General features: G+C 41.6%; 1 protein-coding gene across 13 annotated transcripts in view; it reads right to left on the bottom strand.

The window, feature by feature from the left end:
* The window catches only part of eda2r (ectodysplasin A2 receptor), a 678,182-nt gene that overhangs the window by 418,140 nt on the left and 244,516 nt on the right, over window positions 1-15,526 (bottom strand). For all 13 annotated transcript variants that reach the window (XR_011342800.1, XR_011342797.1, XR_011342807.1 and 10 more), the window contains one exon: window positions 10,572-10,696. The gene's annotated coding sequence lies outside the window, so the exon portion shown is untranslated. The remainder of the gene's footprint in view (window positions 1-10,571; window positions 10,697-15,526) is intronic.

The raw sequence follows: 15,526 nt of genomic DNA, 5'->3' as shown, positions 1-15,526 counted from the left end.
TTCAGCAGCCAGAAGTTAAAGGCTTTGAAGGCTGTAGCTGACTGTGGGTCGATATCAAGTTTTTCTGGCCGAGTTAAACGCTCCATCCCTTTCAAAAAAAATTCTTTTTTTGCTAATAAAATTGTAGAGCTCGTCGAAAGAACCAAAGACTTGTTGATCCAAACCAAGGCTTTTATTAGCAAAAGACCGGAGCCCTTCACAGGTGGCCGACCAGTCCGGAATGATCCGACCTGGCTAGGGACACAACCCTTTAAGGCCCAGACAATAGGTGTGGCTTAGCTCTCAGCCAATCGCTGTAAGCACAGTCTAGATACAGTAACTATATACACTATGTACATTGGTGATAGATCTGTACTATCACAGACTATTTATCCCATCTCTGCCCCTCTTCATTTGATAAACCACTTTCAGGTTCCTCCTTACCCTCTTGCGCTCCAGAGAGAAAAGTCCCAGCTGATTCAGCCTCTCCTCATAATTCAAGCCCACAAATCCTAATAATATTCTTGCACATCTCTTTCCAGCTTAATAATATATGCAGCTAGGTAATCAAAACCATGTACAATACTCTAAGGAGTCTCACCAGCATCTTGTACAGTTGTAACATGACGTCCCTGCTCTGACAGTCAATACCCTGACTGATGAAGGCAACCATGTCAAACAACTTCATTGTCACTTTCATGGAACAATGTACCTGTACCCTCAAATCTCTCTGTTCTACAACACTCTCTAGGGACCTACCATCCACTATGCAAGTCTTTCCCTGGTCTAACTAAAGTGCAATATCTCACATTTGTTCAAGTTGAATCCCATCTATCCTGCCTTCTCTCAATTTCCCAATTCATCTAGATCCTGTTATAATCCTAAATAGTCTTCTTCACCGTCTACTATACCACTGAGTTCAGAAAAATGGGAGGGGATCTTTTTGAAATATAAGATTTTGAGGGGACATCACATGGTAGATGTTATTTGCATTCACAGAAGATCCTAAAACTGGTGACACAGTTTTATAACATGGGATTGTTCATTTTAGAGAGATAAGACATTTTTTTCTTTCAGAGAGCCATGAACATTGGAATTCTTTACCCTTGATTCATTGAATACATTCAAGGCTGATGTAGACAGATTACTGGACTATTTGAGAAATCAAAGGTTATTACATTTTAAATTGTTTTTTAAAAAATTAAATTTATATTTAGACATACAACACGGTAACAGGCCATTTCGGTCCACGAGTCCACGCTGCCCAATTTACACCCAATTGACCTACACCCCCAGTACATTTTAAATGGTGGGAGGAGACCAGAGCCCTGGGGGAAAACCCAGCAGACACGGAGAGAATGTACAAACTCCTTACAGACAGCACGGGATTTGAATCCTGGTCCCACTTGCTGGTGCTGTAACAGCATTGCACTAACCGCTTCGCTAATCACGATGGCCTGAGGTTGAGGAAATGACAAGAAAATGGAGTTGAGGCCGTATCCAATTAGATCAAATCTCAGAATGAGTTTTCCTTCTGTTATTTTTCATTTTCTCATGTTCTTGATGGCTGAATTTGCAAATAGATTTTTTTTTAAACAGTGGCACACAAGATTTGGTCCAATACTGCCCCTTGCTCAGGTAGAACAAGGTACCCTCCAGAATTAGCGTGATTGTTTGACTAGAAGCAATAGTGTATAAAAGAGAAACTGGTCATCCCTGAAGGAAAATTATTTTCAAAAATGTTTGCATTTCCAAAGCATCTTCAGCATACATCAAGGCACAAAGGCCAATGAGCAAGTTTTGTAATATAGTTTCTGTTTTAATGTGGAAAATACCCAAATAGCAATGAGATAAAAATCAAATATTGTGCCATGAATAAATATCTACAATACAGCACCTCACTGGGGCATTCTCATCATAGATTCATCGCTCATCCACCTCATTGGAGGGAACTACCAACTGAATGTCAGCTGATATCTGTAAAAGTACAATAGTGCCTTTGTAGTATCATTTTGTCATCTTGCCATCCAGCACAAATAGCAACATGTGAACCCATTCACTCTTCTATAATTTACTTTCAGATGAAGTGCTTGGTCAGAGCTCGTGTCGCTTCAGGAGGGACAGGTAGAATTTTTCAGGGGAAGGTTTAAGGCAGTGGTTCTCAACCTTTTTCTTTCCACTCATATACCACTTTAAGTAATCCCAAGGCCATCGGTACTCTGAGATTAGTATGGATTTGCTTAAGGTGGGATGTGAGTGGGAAGGGGAGGTTGAGAAACACTGCTCTAGGCCCAAATATTTTGCTTGAGAAAAATTGTCATTAGCCTATTTCCTTTGGCATTATGAAACCGTGTACATAACGAGTCAATTAGATACGATTAAAACAGTGGTTTTCAAACTTTTTTCCCACCCACATCCCACCTTAAGCAATCCCTTACTAATCACAGAGTACTTATGGCATAGGGAATACTTAAAGTGGGATGTGGGTGGAAAGAAAAAAAGTTGAGAATCACTGGTTTAGGGGGTAGAAGATAACTAACATTGGTGACAGAGTGGAAAATGAGAAAGTTATCCAAGATTACAAATGGGATCTTTTTCAGCTAAGTCATTGGGCCAAGGTATGGTAGGTGGAGTTTAATTCAAAATAATGAGAGGTGTTATATTTTGAAAATTCAGGGCTTACACAATGGATGTTATTATCCTAGGAGTATGGAGAACATAAAGTCTGAGGAGTAGTGGAGCATAGTTCTCTGAAAGCGATGACACAGGTAGTCAGAGAAGTGAAGAAAGCATTTAGCATGTTTGGCTTCATTGGTCTAGGCATGAGTATCAGAATTGAAACGTCACACCATTGCTGTACAAGATGTTATTAAGGAAACATTTGGAATACTTTGTGCAGTTCCCGTCACCTTCCCATCAGAAGGATGTAGTTAAACTGGAAAAAGTTACTGTTTACATGTTATACTGCTTCATGACACTATGGATACAAGAATTATTGGAACATACAAAACTCTGATGTTTATTTTTCATGAAAATGTTCAAATAGCAATATTGTTTCTATGAATCCAACAATGGAAGTAAAGCAAATGAAGAACAAATGTTATGTTGAATAAAGATAGAACCATAGAGAGCTACAGCACAAAACAGGCCATTCATCCCATCTAGTCTGTGCTGACCACTATTTCACTAGTTCCACTGCCCTGCTCCCACTCCATAACCCTCCAGACCTCTCCCATCCATGATCGAGCCCACATTCACCACATCAGATGGCAGCTCGTTCCACACTCCCACCACTGTGAGTGAAGAACTTTCCCCTAATGTTCCTCCTAAACCTTTCCCCTTTCAGCTTTAAACAATGATCCCTCATATTTATCACTCCCAATCTAAATGGAAAAAGCATCCACTTTGTCTATACTTCTCATAATCTTGTAAACCTCTATTAAATCTCCCCTCATTCTTCATTCAAAGGAATAAAGTCCTAACCTGTTTAATCTTTTCCTGTAACTCAACTCCTGAAGACCTGGCAACATCCTAGTAAATCTTCTCTGCTTTCTCTCAATCTTACTGAAATTCTTCCAGTAGTTAGGTGACCAAAATTGCACGCAGTATTCCAAATTTGGCCTCACTAATGTCTTAAAAAACTTCAACATCCCAACTCCTATACTCAATATTTTGATTTATAAAGGCCAAGATGCCAAAAGCTTTCTTTGCAACCCTGTCCACCTGCAACACCACCTTCAGGGAAAAATATATCTTTATTCCTAGAAAGGTTTGCTCCTCCACACTCCTCAGTGCCCTACCATTTACTGTGTATGTCCTACATTGTTTTGCCCTTCCAAAATGCATCACCTCACACTTATCTGCATTAAATTTCATCTGTCATTATTTTTGACAATTTTCCCAGATGGTCCAGATCCTTCTACAAGCTCTGATAATCTTCCTTGCTGTCCACAACTATCTTTGTCAGCTTTGATCCAATTTACCAAATTATCATGCAGAATCATTGCTATAGACAACAAACAACAATAGTCCCAACACAGATCCCTGAGGCACTCCACAAGTCACAGGCCTCCAGTCTGAGAAGCAACCATCCACTACCACTCTGTCTTTTCCCAAACAGCCAATTATGAATTCAGTTTACAACCTCTCCATCGATTCCTAGTGTCTTAGCCTTTTGAAATTACTTCCGGTGTGGGACCTTGTCAAAGGCCTTACTAAAGTCCATATAGAGAACATTCACAGTCTTTCTTTCATCTTCCTTCTTGGTAATCTCCTCGAAAAACTCTGCAAGATTCATTAAACAAAATTACCATACACAAACCCATGCTGACTGTCCTTAATCAGCCCATGTCTGTCCAAATACCTATACATCCTATCTCTCAAAACACCTTCCAATAATTTACCCACTTCTGACATCAGGCTCACCAGCCTATAATTACCTGCTTTATTTTTGGATCCTATTTTAAACAATGGGATAGCATGAGCTACCTTCTAATCCTCTGGCACCTCACCCTTGGCTAAGGACAATTTGAATATATCTGCCAGGGCCTCTGTAATTTCTACCCCAAGGTCCATCTATTCATCCACACTCTTAAGTAACCAACCATTAATCTTGTCCTCAGCCTTTCAAGTTTGACCTTCCATAATGCATCACCTCACAATTATCTGGATTGAAATCCTGCTGCTCCTTTTCTGCCCAACTCTGCATCCTGTCTATATCCTCTTGTAACCTTTGACAACCTTTGGCTCCATCCATAACTCCTCCAACCTTCATGTCATCTACAAACTTACTGACCCATCCATCCGTCTATTCATACAGGTCATTTATAAAAATCACGAAGAGCAGGGGTCCCAGAACAGACCCCTGCGGGATGTCCACTAGTCACCGACCTCCTGGCAAAATACTTTCATTCCACTACTATTACTCTTCATTCTTCCTACAAGCCAATTTTTAAAACATCTACATGGCCAAGGTTCCACTGACCCCATGTCTCATGACTTTCTGGATGAGTCTTTCATGAGGGACCTTGTCAAATGCTTTATTAAAATCCATGAAAACCACATCTACCACCCGACCCTCATCAATGTCTTTTGTTACCTCCTCAAAAACTCAATTAGACTCATGAGGCATGACCTTCCTTCACAAAGCCATGGTGACTATCCTTGAGTAGACTGGACTTCTCCAAATCCTCTCCATTAGTTAACACGCCACTGACGTAAGACTCACCGGTCTATAATTCCCAGGATTCTGCCTATTACCTTTTTAAACAAGGGGACTACATTTGCCATTCTCCAATCCTCCGCCACCTCCCATGCTGCCAATGAGGATTCAAAGATCATAGCTACTGTCCCAGCTAGTTCTTCAAGGCACAAAGGCTAGTTCTTCTCTCACTCCCCACAGCAGCCTGGGGTATATCACGTCCAGCCCAGGGGACATCAATATTGAAGTTTTTAAGGAGATCCAACACTTCTTTCTTAATCCCCACATTGTCCAGCACATAGGCATACTTAATTTTGACCTCACCATGTTCAATGTCCTTTTCTCTTGTGAATACTGAAGCAAAGTATTAATTTAAGACCTCCCCAAACTCCTCCACCTCCAGGCACATGTTGCCTCCTTTATCCTTTAGTGGCTCCACCTTCATTCTCGTCATCCTCCTGTTCTTCACATATGCACATAATGCCTTGGGGCTCTACTTAATGCTACATGCCAAGGCCTTCTCATGCCCCCTTCAAGCTCCCCCACCCACACTGACTCATGAGACCCTCCCTCTGCAGCCTCCTCCCCTTCTATAGCCTGATACTGTCCCTGACCAGTAATAATGTTCCCACCTCCCATCTTATTTTTAAAAGACCTAACCCAGTACCTGATCATCCAATCCAGCCCTTCCTCCAGCCAAGTTTCATTAATGGCCACAACATCGTAATTCCACATACTGATCCATCTGTTCATCCCCTTTGTTCCAAATACCTCTAGACATTTCAACCCATCTGACTACCTTTGTTTTGTTCCCTGCCTGTCCTTCCTCAACAACTCAGAACACATAGCATTATGCTGTTGTCCTTCTCCCTAATCTCTGCCCTCATATTCTTATTCCCAACCCCCTGCCAAACTAATTTAAACCCTCCCCAATAACTCCAGCAAACCTGCCCACCATAATATTGGTCCCCCTCCAGTTCAGGTACAGCCTGTCCTTTATGTGCAGGTCAGACTTTGCCCAACTCCTCAGCCACACATTCATCTGCCACAACTTCCAGTTCTTACCTTCTCTGGCCCGTGGCATAGGCCACAATTCTGAGATCACCACCCTTGAGATCCTGCTTTTTAACTTTTTTTTTTCAACTGCCTATATTCGCTCCTCAGAACCTCATCTCTACTCCTATCTATTTCATTGGGCCCCACATGGACTATGACATCTGGCTGCTCGCCTTCCACCTCCCCCTCTAGAATGCTATGAACTCAATCAGAGATGTCCCTGACCCTGGTACCTGTAAGGCAAAGTACCATCTGAGAGCTTCAATCTTGTTCACAGAACCTCGTATTTTGTCTCCTAACTTGCTCTAGACCTCCCTCTTCTTCTTAACCAGATCTCCAATATCCCTTGAAAATCAGGGTTCCCTACGCCTGTTAACTTTGCCCTTAATCCTAACAGGAACTTGCAAACTCTGCACTCTTAAAAGTTCTGAAACAATTTATCCATGGACTGGTAATGTACTGCCAGCCTAATATTTATTTGTTCCATTTTAGCTTCACCACTACAAGCAATCACACTTCACTGTTCACATTGCAAGACAGATTAACTCAGAGGATGGCAATTCTTATAAAGTCACTTCAGTGATTTAAAGAAAGACGATTTTGTTTTTTTTTAAAAATTCATTGGCAGAAAATGGATAATTTAGTTTAAGTTAGCAATTGATCTTATGCCATCTCATTTGCAGAGGCGATGACCACCATTGCACTTAACTGTTCTCTTCGCTGGGATAATTATGATCTTCCTGACAATTTCTTGATGTTCTATTTGCTCTTGGATTGGGACAATGCAGGCACAATCACATACACTGCACATATTTAATGGTCTTAAAAAGGAGTAATTGCCTTTTCTCAACAATCACAGTCGTAACCGAAGGGGTCTTTATTCAATTGGATAGAATACTCAGGTTTTGACTCAGTGCAACGACAAGGGAAGATAGTATGTGAAACTGAGGTGAATGCAGACTTATTGATGCTCTCATGTCAAAGCAGCACCCGATTTCCAAGTAGCACAGATTCCTAGACAGGGCTTTTGATGCAGAGAAAATTAAGCAAATGTTGTTAATGGTGCCAAGCTTCTTGAATACTGTTGACATGGGTGCACATCAGTACATTCAACATAATATAACAAATTGGTTTTGAATTTGTTTCAAGTTTCTTTGTAACAAATATTAAATGTTAAGGAATAATTCTATAGAAGCATAAAACACTTCAGAATAGATACAGGCCCTTCAGCCCATCTGGTCCATGTAGGACAGTTTATTCTGCCAGAACCACCTGATTCCTTCTTTTAGCCTGCCTAATTTCATTCTTCTCTCATCTTAAGATTAACAGTTTAGAAATTTGAGACATAAGAGACTGGAGTAAAGCTGGAGGAACTGGCGTTGTCTGTGGGAACTGTTAATGAATTGGGATAGTGCTGAGAGAAGGGTTTTGACCCAAAATGTTGATGATTCCTTTTCTTCCCACTGGTGTGGTCTGACTTGTTGACTTCTTCCAACAGTTTGCTTTAAGATTTGTCTCAGAAAAACCACATACATGGTAACTGGTCGGCCACTGAGGTATGCGGTATAACAGAAGGATCTGGGAATACAGATACATAGTTCCCTGAAAGTGGCGTCACAGGTGGACAGGGTAGTAAAGAAAGCTTTCAGCATTTGTGGTGAAACCATTTGTGTATGTAAACACTTTGACCTTTTATGGTTGACCCTGCTCTCACTGGCGAGCTCGTGACTCCTCTCCTTTCTTCCCCATAAAGGCTGTCATGCCACAATCCTGCCCCCAGTTCAAGTCCAGGTCAGTGTGAAGCAGCAACTCAAGGGATGCTGCCCATCTCTAGCTAATAAAAGCCTTCAATTCTTGTACTTCAGTCTTTGCATAAATTGATCACGTGTCAGACATATTGCCTTCATAAATCAAAAATTTGAGTATAGGAGATGAGATCCTATGTTAATGTTGGACAAGACATTGGTGAGGCCAGATTTGGAGTGTTGTATGCAATTTTGGTCACCTAACTACAGGAAGATAGAAAGAGTACAGAGATTTACTAGAATGTTCCCCAGGCTCATAAACTGAGTTACAAGGAAAGGTTAAACAGCTTAGGACCTTATTCCCTGGAGCAGAGAAGAATGAGGGAAGATTTGATCGAGGTATTTAAAATTATGAGGGGGACTGACAGAGTAAATGTAGGTAGGCGTTATCCACTGAGGATAGATGAGGTACAAACCAGAGGACAAGGGTTAAGAGCAGAAGGGGAAAAGTTTAGGGGGAACATCTTCAGAGAGTGGTGGCGTTTGGAACAAGCTTCCAACTGAAGTAGTGAATGCTGGCTCAGTTTTAAGAGAAATTTGGACAGGTACATGGACGGAAGAGGTATGGAGGGCGATGGACTGGGTGTAATTCAGTGGGACTAGGCAAAAAAATGGTTCGGCACAAACTAGAAGGGCATAAGAGGCCTGTCTCGGTGCTGTAATATTCAATGGTTTGATAAGGTTTGCTAAAGGAAGCATGACAAGAACAATTTTATTTGTGGGCCTGCTGCAGTGAGTTTCATGACACCTGAGGCAAAATCCACGATTGAATAGCTCTGACATACTTTCCTTCAAGTACTGGGCCATGGTGAAGTACTTGAAGGAAAATAGACCTTGGTAAAAACAGAGATCCCGAGGAAGATCAGGCAATGAGTGAGGTGTGTTCCTTTTACCTCAAACATAATTTCTTTCCATTCTAGTTTACAAGATCTTCATGTTATCTGCTGTGTATTCCCCACACCTGTTTCCATCCCTTCTCCTCCACTCAGAACCAAGATTAGATTTCTTTATAATAAAAGATGAAAGTCTGCAGATGCTGTGATTGTAGTAAAGACAAAAATGCTGGTGGAAATCAATAGGTCTAACAACATCTGTAGGAGGTAAAGATATATTACCAACATTCAAGCCGGAGCCTTTCCTCAGGGTATGAGCAAAAAGCAGGTGTTCCCTTATCCTTATTGTCCAGCCCAACAGTCCCTACATTGAACAGATATTTTCCATCATCTCCAATGCAATGTTTGGCTTAACTATTTTACCTCTACCAACACTCACATCCCTTCACATGGAAGAGGTGTCAGGCTCTAGACCTTCCCGCACAGCCCTAATCAGTAGGCTACTCTAGGACTAAAGATTGGTCTGCAAGATTGCAACATTGCCTTTTAGTTTTGGACCATCTGCAACCATGAATATTCATCTATCCTTTATGTTTGTTAGCTTTTATTTCTCACGTTTTAATTTAATTTATGCTTATTGTTATTAGCGTATTTAACATACTGCACCTGTGTGGTGGCACCAAGCAAGAAGAATGTTGTGCATTGTACTTATGTGCATGACAATAAATTCTCATCATCCTATCCCATGGCACATTTCTGTGCAACTGTAGAAGCTACAACACCTCCCCTTTTATTTTTCTTTCAAGCATCCAGGCTCGAGGACAATCTTAAAAGGCAAAGTAGTGATTTATGTGCTTTTAATATTCTAACCATTTCCATGATTCATACTGTTGGAGACATCTGGATATTAGACTGATACTGAAGCAGATTCAAGATGGAGAGCACAGGGGAAGTGGGCACCCTGCTTGGTGCCTTCAATTCAGTCAGCAAGTGTGGTCCCAGGGTTTGACTCACCCTCCCTTCAATTTTCTATCTCACACCTTGTGGTGATACAACCACCAGCCTACTGCAGGGGGCGATCTCTGTACCTGCAGGAAGATCACCTAAGGGGCTGACTCCATCTGGCTGGCTGTCAATCAGCCGACCTGAATATAGACTGAGTTGGCCCCTCCTGAGCCAGTCGCATGGGGAGCCACTAAGGCATGAACTGGTGTTCAGACTTTTACTGGAATAAAGCCTGTTATACAGTCTTTTGAGTTTTGTTCTTGCTTGCTGCTACCTCAGTGCACCACACACCCATTCTGTACGTTGCCTCAACCTGCCAAGTGAAGAATGAGGAACAGCACTCAGCTCCTGACTAGACCTCAAAAGCTAGAGTTGAGCATTTTCCAATCCTCAGAAATCACAGCACACTTTTTTTAATTTCCAATTTCCAGCACCCCATTACTTGCTTTTGGTTTGGGATACAGAGCACTTATTGGCAAAACTATGTCGATCAACAAATTGAAGGTGAGGCTTGGAGCCTGACTCAGCAAACTGTCCTCTGCACAACAAAGTCGATATACCCATTAAATGAGGGTAAATTAAACTGAAATTATGACTGGACCTCTCAGAAAAAACAATGCAATTTATTCAGAAAAATCCAGAGAATGAAGGATAATTGCACATAAATTATTTGTATAAAATTCAGTCTCTTACCATCAACAATCTGTCTGCATTATGTACTCAGGACATCTTTGCATTATGAAGGTTTATTTTTTTTCTTGTTTCCTTTATCTTTTTTCTCTCTTCTTGTGTGTTGCATGCTGGATATAGTTGGGAGTCTGCAGCAAGCAAGAATGTCATTGCATCGGTTACATTCTACTTCTGTATATGACAATAAACTTCATTCATTTATTAATCTCACACTCACAGCAGCGGGAGAACTAAATTTGATTGGCAGGGCTATTACCCAATGACCTCCAAGCAAGATGAATAAATTGGTGCTGTCAGATGCAGATGTCAGATAATTATTCTGCTTTTCAAAGTGATAGCTCAACCATTTTGGCCATCTGCTTTTCTATCTTTGCAATCAACACCCTTGCTTGCCTTGGCTGCTTTGTCATTCAACCTCCCTTGTTTTTCACCCAATCACAGAACTCCATGATTTATCTCTCTGTCCCTCTTTTTTCCTCACCCGTCATCTCAAAATCTATTTTCCGCTGATACTTGCAATTCTGATGTAAGGTCATTAACCACTAATGATATTCTTTTTTCTCTTTCTATAAATGACCTGTTATATTTTTATTCCATGTTCCCAACATTCCGAATACTTGAAAAACAAAAAAGCTGACAATGTTAGAGTCTTGCACAGACAAATAATTTCTGGAGGAACGTAGCAGATCAGAGAGTACCCCTGGTTAGAAAGGAGCACCTCATCTCTTAGGTGTGGTCCCTCTGTCAAGTCCAGACCCAAGTCATTAATTGACCAGTTCTCTGATCTGCTGAGTTCTTTCAGCAACTCTGTTTGTTCAGAATACTTGGGGTTTAGTTTTCTCATGGTGTTGTAGAATATTTTTCAAACATCTTTATCTTTAATTTTTGAGGTCTGGGACATTGTTTTTTTTGATGGAACATGTATCTGCCTGTGTTACAGGCTGATGGCAGCTGTCTCATTAGCAGGAACCAAGTGCTCAATACAAATTCCTTTAGCATTACTAAGAGCATTGATGGATTACCAGGAGGAAGAGCGCTCTGGAAACAAAGCCACTGACAAGAATATAGCACCTACTCACATTCATCTGAAGATCTAAGTCTTCCCACAAAGATCGCCCACTTGAAGATATCTGAATATTCACTGACTGTACAGAAGTGGAGGCAGTCAAAAAATATATAGAACACTTCAGCAAAGAAACAAACTATTTGACCCAAGCATGTCTTGTGCTTCATATACTGTTAGCCTCCACTCACTCTGACATCCATTCCCACATAAACCACTTACTGCCTTTTTCTCTTGTTTATTCCAGTTACTCCACACGCAAACAGAGGAACTACTGACATGGTCTTTGCCCTCGGACAACTCCAAGAAAAGTGCAGAGAACAAAACAAAGGACTCTACATCACCTTTGTTGACCTCACCAAAGCCTTTGACACTGTGAGTAGGAAAGGGCTTTGGCAAATCCAGGTTTTTCCAGCCTCTACCCATCGACCAAACCATTCCTTTCAGCGCCTCGGATGCCCCCCAAAATTCCTCAACATGATTATCCAACTGCATGAAAACCAACAAGGTCAGGTCAGATACAGCAATGAGCTCTCTGAACCCTTCTCCATTTACAATGGCGTGAAGCAAGGCTGCATTCTCGCACCAACCCTCTTTTCAATCTTCTTCAGCATGATGCTGAAACAAGCCATGAAAGACCTCAACAATGAAGATGCTGTTTACATCCGGTACCGCACGGATGGCAGTCTCTTCAATCTGAGGCGCCTGCAAGCTCACACCAAGACACAAGAGCAACTTGTCTGTGAACTACTCTTTGCAGACGATGCCGCTTTAGTTGCCCATTCAGAGCCAGCTCTTCAGCGCTTGACGTCCTGTTTTGCGGAAACTGCCAAAATGTTTGGCCTGGAAGTCAGCCTGAAGAAAACTGAGGTCCTCCATCAGCCAGCTCCCCACCATGACTACCAGCCCCCCCCCACATCTCCGTCGGGCACACAAAACTCAAAACGGTCAACCAGTTTACCTATCTCAGCTGTACCATTTCATTGGATGCAAGGATCGACAACGAGATAGATAACAGACTCGCCAAGGCAAATAGTGCCTTTGGAAGACTACACAAGAGAGTCTGGAAAAACAAACAACTGAAAAACATCACAAAGATTAGCGTATACAGAGCCATTGTCATACCCACACTCCTGTTCAGCTCCGAATCATGGGTCCTTTACCGGCATCACCTACGGGTCCTAGAACGCTTCCACCAGCGTTATCTCCGCTCCATCCTCAACATTCATTGGAGCGACTTCATCTCCAATATCGAAGTACTCGAGATGGCAGAGGCCGACAGCATCGAATCCACGCTGATGAAGATCAAACTGCGCTGTGTAGGTCACGCCTCCAGAATGGAGGACCATCACCTTCCCAAGATCGTGTTATATGGCGAGCTCTCCACTGGCCACCGAGACAGAGGTGCACCAAAGAAGAGGTACAAGGACTGCCTAAAGAAATCTCTTGGTGCCTGCCACATTGACCACCGCCAGTGGGCTGATATCGCCTCCAACCGTGCATCTTGGTGCCTCACAGTTTGGCGGGCAGCAACCTCCTTTGAAGAAGACCGGAGAGCCCACCTCACTGTCAAAAGACAAAGGATGAAAAACCCAACACCCAATCCCAACCAACCAATTTTCCCTTGTAACCGCTGCAGCCCTGTCTGCCTGTCCCGCATCGGACTTGTCAGCCACAAACGAGCCTGCAGCTGACGTGGACTTTACCCCTCCATAAATCTTCGTCCGTGAAGCCAAGCCAAAGAAGAAAAGAAAATTCCAGTTACTCCATGTGTACTTTTGAACTCATCCTTCAAATTACCTATTTTTTTCTAATTAAGGTCAAGAATCCAGGTTTTTCCAGCCTCTACCCATCGACCAAACCATTCCTTTCAGCTGCCATTTTAGTGAACCTCTTGTTTTTCATTCTCTCTGAAGGCCCTGATATTCACCTTCAAAGAGTAGACTCTTCCTGTACTTTGTTTACTGATTTTACTGTTTACTTTCTATTAATGTTCATTCTTCTAAACAAAATACATTTGGTTATGTTTTGCAGGGAAAGGTCTCTGGGTTTGGAATATAATTCTTGCCCTTCTGTCAGACTCTGCAGGCGCAGGTCTCTAACTTTGGCCAAAACATCCTTCAGAAAGAAATTGTACATGGCTGTTTCTCCGTAGTGGCTCATAATATTTTCAGGGCACACATCCATGGATCAAATTTGCGGAAATGAATCCAGATTGGTGGGACAGGTCAGTTGTCCATGTCCAAGTCTTCTCACATTCAGCCTTTGAACAAATGAAGGAGAAGTGAAATGATGATCCCAGTTAGTCATCTGATGAAATTCTCTCGTGTATCAAACCCTGTGCTATAGGATTGAATTTTTAGCTCAATTAGTGAGTTGCTTGTTATTATTTAAAAAATGAACGACTATGTACGGGCAGGTTCCTCATCAACAAGTTGTTGTCCATGAGGCCCCAGTTTGGAGAAAGGAAGACTAGACAAATGTTAACAGAATTTTAACACATTATGTCTGATGGCTGAGTTGAATACAGCAGTGGTTTATCAATTCATAATGGATCATGAGGGGCACTTAGTCAGCTTTTCCAATTGTGAGAATAGATAATGTGAAGAGAAATAATATAAAAGGTGCAAAAGTTTTACAACCACACCAAGATATTTGAATTAATGTCTCTCTCCGCTCTTCTCCCCTCCCAAGTTTGATCTCAGACTCTCTCAGTCAAACAGAAATAATATTTCAATATTTATTTTAAAATATCCAGACAACCTGATGCTTTATTTTTGCTGCTTGTTAAAATGCCTTTCACTTCTCTGCTTCATTTTGCTGGATTTTCAAATTAATTACTTGGGCAGGATTTAATTGGAACACTGTCTCAAGTTAAAATTAAAAGGGCACTCATTTCAGAGAATTAATTCTGTTTGTGAAGACTTGGATGAAGTTGCACAAAATACATTGATTGAGGCCATCACTGCGACCAGGTGTAATGCGCATTGAAAGAACCAAAGACTTGTTGATCCAAACCAAGGCTTTTATGAATTAAAAGACTGGAGCATATCACAAGTAGGTCGACCAGTCCAGAATGACCTGGTCTGGCTAGGAGCAATCTTTTAAGACCTGCCAGTAGTTGCGGTTGCACTCTCAGCCAATCACAGTCATCTTATACTACCATCTGTACATTGGTGATAGAATCCGTGCTATCACACCAGGCACTACCTCACCAATGTCCACTGGGGAATCCTCTCCCTGAAACACTCAAACATACATGAGAGGTTAATTTGTTTTCTCCCCTGCTTTAATGAAATTGAACTGAGGATGTTTCCTGAAATCAGGGCAGCCTGAGAATTATTCTCATTGCAGCAGATCAAGTGTCTTTCGAAGTGTGAACTGCTCCCTTGTGGCTCTCATGGAAACTTTTATGGTGTAAGCTACGGCTGGATATTCCAGGAACTCAACCTTCCCATAAAACCTTAGCCTGGTGACAACGCCTTTTCTCTTTAAGTATTCCCATATAAGGATTCTGATTGGCCGAAATCAGCAAAAACCCTTCCTATGCAATATGTTACAGCTCCATTTTTAGAAAAGGTCGCTTTTCCTGACAAGACCTTGACTGATGAATAAGAAAGATCCAGTGGTGCTAGAGAAGAATGCAACACTGTTCCAGGGTGAGGACCAGCTCAATATTCCACCCTCCAACCAATGGAAGAATATTAAACTGTTGCTCATGGGATCTTATTCTGTTATTTGGCTGTCACGTCTTGCCTGCAAATGACATTAAAAAAAATCAATCAGCAATTCATTGTTCTTTATGTCTTTTGTCATATTCTGAGAAAGAAATGGGAAAGTTCTTTATTTTAAAAATGAAGTTAAATCACGTCTTCTCCAACTAGTTCTGTAGATT

This window comes from Narcine bancroftii, chromosome 8 (assembly GCF_036971445.1).
Source record: "Narcine bancroftii isolate sNarBan1 chromosome 8, sNarBan1.hap1, whole genome shotgun sequence".
NCBI lineage: Eukaryota > Metazoa > Chordata > Chondrichthyes > Torpediniformes > Narcinidae > Narcine > Narcine bancroftii.
Note: the sequence above shows the minus strand (reverse complement) of the source record. Positions and strands in the feature narration are given on the sequence as shown.